Raw genomic sequence first — 6,676 nt, 5'->3', positions numbered from 1 at the left:
AGTTAAATTTGGAGCCCAAGGAAATTAGAGCAGGGAAAGAGGTAGACATCCCCTGTGAAGCACCCTGCATGGGTGAACTGCAGTGCAGTCTCACCATACCATGGTTCAGACAGAGAAGCTGTGCACACAGTGCTAGGTTAGAGCATCCTTTGCACGGCCCTGGGTGCAGCCCCATGCTTCCTTGCCTGCAAACTGTTTCAAGGACAGAGTTACCTGTTCCTGGAGGGATTTCTTCTCATTACATGATGTCCTTTATAAACAGAAGTGAGTTTATTTGTACCATGGTGACCAAGAGGAGGTTATTCCCCAGATAAAGAAGGAAGCTCACACCTGAGGGAATTAACTGTGTGATCACTCACTGCTGGGTGGTCCTCTTCTGAGGCTGACATTACACAGCCCTGCAGCACTCACTCTCATCACAGCCACGAGTGCTCAGCATTTCAAGCTGGGCTCCAGGACTCTGAGCAGACACCCAACAAATGTTGCCCCGACAGTTCATTAACCACACAAGGCAGGGGCTGTTGAATCCCACCTGAGGCAGCCCCTTGGATGGAGGCAGGAGGCTACTCCCTGATTCTCTCCAGCCTTTCCCCTTCCTAGTGCTGCCTGTCACCTTCCAGAAACACCTCCCAGCTGCGGTAGCTAAGGAAACAGGGCTCCTGCAGGCAACGGCTTCTTTCATTGGGTACCAGCACTGCAGCCTCGAGGGCTTCCAGGGAGCCGAGATGTGCACCCAAGGCCATGGCAGTGCCAGCCCCACACACAGCTGCACAGAGCCTGTGTCTGCCCCGTGCTGATCCCAAAGCCTGAACACAGCACAGCAGCCCACACTTGTACCTCCCGGCGGTCACACCAGCCACCTCCTCTGGGTTAATTAAGAAAGTTAATTTCTTAATTTTCAAGTGCTCACCCCGGACCGTGGCAGGGCTCTCTGAAGGCAGCTTTCCATGGGTAATAACAGAGAAATGGGGACCACAGCTGGTAGGACGAGAAATCATCTCTCCTACCACCAGCTCCCTCGCGGGTTGCTATGTGCATGCTTGTAATTTCAGATTTGCTTCAAGCATCACCCACTGACTGGGCTGTGTGACCAGACACTAATCAGTTACATTAAAATATGCTAATTGGCTCTTCTCAGTTGGTGCTGGTCTGATGGGACAGTGTGCCTCAGTGCTTACAAGTGTGGCATTTCTCCCCAGCCATCAACCTCCTTTTTTCAGCTGCCCTCAGCAGTGAGGTGCTGCCCCACCACCACAGCCCCACACCAACAGGCAGCACAGCAGCATGGGTGGCTCAAGCTGTCCAAACCACTGCTATGGTCCCAGCACCACTGCTCCTCCTAATGAATGCCACTCTGCTTGCAGCCATCCCTGCCTCCAGCAGTGCCACTGGGGGGTCCCACCTGCTCCTCTGTCCCTACAAGCAGCTTGTGCAGTTCCTGTCCAGCATCCAGCCACTCACCAATCCATCTTCCTCTCTTAGGCACAAGTATCTGAGAGAGAAACAGATTAAACACTTGGTTACACGCAGCTCACAGAGAGGTGAGAGATTCCCTGAAATGGAGGTCATTCAAGAAAAGTGTAGATGTGGCACTTATGGACACGTTCTGGTGTTGATGGCGGGGATGGGGTGGTGGCTGTACTACAGCTTTAATGATGCTGTAATTTGTCGATCAGAGCCAGATCTTTCCTACAAATTTAAGGGAAACATCCCCTGCACTGAGAGCTGCAAGCAGTAATTCCCGGTGGATAAGAAGATCCAGTCTTGAGTCCTTGACCTTCTGAATCAGGAAATGGCATTCGTGATGATGCTTCAAGCAATGAGAGATTGATTGCACAGACAGCAGGGAAAAGTGATAGTAGTTTTAATGATAATGTCAGCAGATAGTGGGGGACAGATGTGAGCTGACAGCCCGAGCCAGGAGAGCCGGTACGGGAGATACATGTGATGTAACAAACCCTATTAGCAGCTCCCGGGGCTTAAGAGGGCTCGGCGGGCCCCAAGCGCCACCTACTGGCGGCCCCGCACCGGTGCGCCTCGGGGAGCTGGGAGGCCCAATGGGGGCATCTGGGGCCGCGGCCATACTCCAACCACACCAGGCAGGAGCCGGAGGGAGGAAGGTGGAAACGCCTGGAGAAAGCACAAGTGCCGCTGCAGCAGGGACTGCTTCCTGACAGGGCAGACTTCAGCTGGCAGGAGCCTGCCCTTGCTTCAGGCAGCCTGGTGTGTGGCTGCCCTTGGTGTGCCACCGTCAGCTTGACCTTGGGCTTTGTCAAAGCAGCACCAAGGGCTTCATCTGATACCAGGTGTATCAAGTGGCTCCTCGTATCAAGCCAGATCTACTCCAGGAAAATATGCTGTTCATCAGTTATAGCTGCAGAGGTGCACAAAGGGAGCCTTGTCTGGTGATGGGAATGAGCAGTGGAATACCTCCACCTACTCAGGGGTTGCTGTAGGAACCCCTTCTGAGTGGGCACCAAAATGACAGGGTAGTGGCCCTTCTTCTTTGGGCACTGGAACAGGCTGCCCAGGGAAGTGGTGGAGTCACCATCCCTAGAGGTGTTTAAGAAATGTGTAGATGTGGTACAGAGGAACATGAGCAAAGATGGTGGTGGGCGGATGGTTGGACTGGATGACTGCAGTGGTCTTTTCCAATTTGAATCACTCTATCATTTCTTCTACAGCAAACTTCCCAGGTAGCCAGCACCAATTCATGCAGAAGGCCAAATGCCTGGGATTCAGCTTCTCCTGAACCTGCCAGAGGCTTGTATTTCATGCAAAAGCACCAATGGCCTGGGGTGAAATAGGCCCTTCACTGGGCTCAGGTGGTTGTGCACTGAGGCACGTGGGGACAGAGCACTGCAATAAGCAAGACAGCATTTGACCTGGTAGGTATGTGGCTGGAGGGCTGGTCTCTGCTTCCAGTGCTTGTTAGAACATTCTACATAATGAATCCCAAAAGGAAAAGGCACACACTGGAGCTGGTAGAAATTAAGCAGAGAAAATTCTGGCCTTCCATGTAGCAAAGAAGCGTTCATTTAAAATCATCACCACCTGCGCTGTATCTGGGGTAGTTCTTAGAAATATGACTGCAGTTATGTACAGTGCATGTAGTGCCCCAGTTGATAGCATTTTTGCAGAGCCTAAGTAATTTAGGGTTTGCTCTCACAGATGCATCAGAGGAGCATCTTCATGGCAGGACAGCAGCCATGTGACAGCAGGGAGCAAGATCTCTCCTCCCAGAACACTACTGCAGCAGGCAGCAGAATTAATCCAAGTCTATTTTCTGGAATTGATTTAACACTGTGTTCATTTATCTGCAGCTCTTGCTGAAGCATTTCATATTTCAGATCTGATTTCACTGTTTCCAAGGCTGAAAGGCTTGCTTCTCTGGGGAACAGCAGTTCTGCAAGAGAACAACAAGTAGGAGCCCTAGGGAAGCAGCAACAGGGAAGGAATATTTTATCTTTAGTAACTGGTCATTTCCATTTTGGAGGTAGTGAAAGAAGAGCCATCTGGTGGGTGCTGAATATTCACTATGTAAACAGTGACTTGGTTATGAATATGTGCATGCGATGTTGTTATTATTTATAGGATTCCCTAGGTGTGCAGATTTGACCCAGAGGAAGCAGAGGAAGCCCAGGCAGCTGGCTCAGGGCTGGGGAGAAGGATGCTGCCCCTGTAAAAAGGGAAACAGCCCCTCTTCTGGAGCAGCAACTGCTCCTGCTGACAGCAGATTGCCACCAAACTTGTGTCAGTGAATTTGGGTTTGAATTCCCTCAATTTACATTTATTATTTGAATTCTCTATTCCTTAAAAGATGTGCTCCTCCAGTGCACTGTCTGGGAATGACCCAGCATGGCACAGCTGGTCTAACTGCCTTTACTTGCTGTGGTATTCACCTGGGGGTGAGGGAGTCTATGGCTCGACTTGGGCTTTATTGCTCAGGAGCTTCAAGTCAGTCAGCTTAAGCAGGAGACATTACTGTGCACTTCTCCTGTTAGCCTGCTAGAAAGGAAAGCAAGAAAAGGATTCCCGTGGAGGCCCAGGGTGACACCATGTTGTCAGAGTACAATGTCAGGTACTGAAGAGTGCTAAGGATAATGGGGATTGGAGAGCACCCGGGCACATTCAGAAGGTGCTCAAACCTTTGCAGGAACATCGCTGGCTGTACATTATTCTTCCCCTACTTCCCCAAAAAGATGTTTATATACTGATGTGACTCCAGGAATGAGGGAGATAATCTTGGAAAGACAGGAAGAATTGTAAGGAGTTTCATACAGGAGAAGGCAGTGTTAGTGACTGCCCTGATGTTTTGGGGAAAGAGCTCTGTATTCCTTGCTAAGTGCCTGTAGGCAGCCTGTATCCTGCACTCACAGGACTCCCTGTCATCACATCTGATATTGGAGGAATATGGCCATCCTGGCAGTTCCTTGGCTGGGAGGACAAACAGTCTCAGGTAGCCAGCACCAATCTATGCAGAGCATTAACAAAGCAAATCAGCTAATGTTTTGAAGAATGCCTTGCCCTTGTACTTAAGGCACCATGTCTTGCTTTAAATCTTGCGGGTTAGAAGACACCAGCTGACACATCTTAGAAAGCAGCCATTTTTTTTCCTTGTCTAAATATATCCTTGGTACTTACACTGCTTGGGCTGCCTGAGTCATGGACTCTGTGGCACAAGTGACAGCAAATGTGCAGTGGGATGCTGTTCAGATGTTCTGATGGTGGGTTTTGCTCAAAAGACACAAAACATCTGTTGAAGTCTATTCAGTAGCTCATCCTTGGAGGCAATTGACCCTTTGTCAGTAAACAGCTCCTCTGTCTTCCTGTGCTGGAAACCCATTTGCTATGGGATGCTGTCACAGGGGAAGCCAGAGATCAAGCGCTTTTGAGTCGAGTTCTAGGTACATTTTTTATTCATTTCCATTTCTCCTCTTCATTTATGCGGATTATTGACCCAAAAATGTCTCTTTCAAACACAAAGACACAGCAAGCCATGGATATGTTTTAGGCGGCAGATTATTTACTCATTTATTTTAGAGCTGTCGGGATTACTTTTCAGTGTATGACACTATCTGAATCATAACATGTCCCCGTCTAAATACATTGCACAATTCAAATTATCTCCTACCTTATTCTTACACTGAGTGATAAGCTGGGAGGTTTGCAGTGAGAAAACAGCAGCCAAATTAACCTTCAGAAAATTCATCATGCTGAGACAGAAAGGAAAAACCCTTTCCCAAAATTGTCCTTGAAGGAAGGAGAAAGTGAGAGCAGGTGAAGACTGACCAAATGGGAGCTGAAAAAGACATAGAAATGCTTAAGTCATAATTTCAGATACTTGACAGTGTGTTAAAGTCATGACTACCTTTCAGCTGTTTAGTTCCCACCTCTTACTTTGTTAATAAGTGTCCTCCTCACTGAAACCCCTGGCATGACTGACACAGCACAATGGGCAATCTAAATCAAAATGATTAAAACCTGGCTATGGAAATCTACAGTGACAACTGCCTGAGCTCAGTGCTCAGTCCCTCCACTCAGGTACTCCAGGTCCTTCAGGCTTTTCATCAGAGGTTTCCAAAACATAACACAAGACTGAGAGAATGGGGTGACTTCATCTGGAGAAGACACGGTAACCATTTTCAAATACACAAGAGATAAGGATTTAATTTTTCTGTAACTGGACATGAAATAAGGACTAAGGACTAATTGCTGCAAAAGAATTTCAAGTTAGATTGGAGGAAAACCTGAAAAGGTAAAAAAGAACTGGATGAATTGCCTTGGGGTAGTGGAGAATGTCCATTGCCAGAGATATTCAGGACCTAGTTGGACCCCCTTCTGCAAAACGTGGAAATTTCTGGGTCAAGGAGATAGAGGCACTGGGAAAGGTGGTTGAGTTGGCCTCTGAAGATCATCTATCAGTTTGAGTAGGAACTTTGTATTAGTATCCTATTTCGGGATGTTCAGATCTGTCCCTTGATAACAGCCAAATGTAAGAAAGGGACTGAGCTCTCTTTTCCCCTCAGTGTTCAACTCTCCACCTATGCAGATCTGAAGCTGGACAGCATAAAAGCCTGCAGCTCTAGTGCCAGCCATGCTATATAATTTTTGTTGCTAAATTGAAGACATTGGGTCTCACCTGCTCTGTTCAACTTCACCAAACCAAACAGGTTAACCCACATTGTGGGTGTTCTCATTTTGAAATTTAACTAGCTGGAAAAAGAAAAAAATCTCACAAAAACTTCATAACGTTTGTACTTCAATGATGATTTAAGACAAGCAGCTCTGTTTACCACAGAGAGCATTCATTTCTCCCAAGCTATCACAGTAAACAGCAGATATTAACTCACTCATTTCAGAAAAAAAATCACCATCAGGATGTATCTTGAATGCTAAACTAATGGCTCTGAATGAAGTAATGCACATTTTGAGCTGGAAGAAATGATACATAATTTGTGATGCAATTTAAAGCAAGATCTTGAAAGAGGTTGAGCAGGGTGTATCAGAGCATGGAATTGACTAGAACTGCATTTTATTTTGCTTAAAATGGCTGAGCGTAGGGAACAAAGGGATCCAGGGAACGAGCTACCAAGATGTTTGTCTGCCAGTCATTGTGACCAAGTGTAGCCTATGTTATTGAGCTAGAAAATGAAAACGCCAGCTGGCTGACAGC

Source organism: Coturnix japonica, chromosome 5, assembly GCF_054131305.1.
Source record: "Coturnix japonica strain WE chromosome 5, WE-NBRP24, whole genome shotgun sequence".
Lineage (NCBI taxonomy): Eukaryota > Metazoa > Chordata > Aves > Galliformes > Phasianidae > Coturnix > Coturnix japonica.
The sequence above is the reverse complement of the archived record's forward strand: the minus strand, read 5'-3'. Positions refer to the sequence as shown.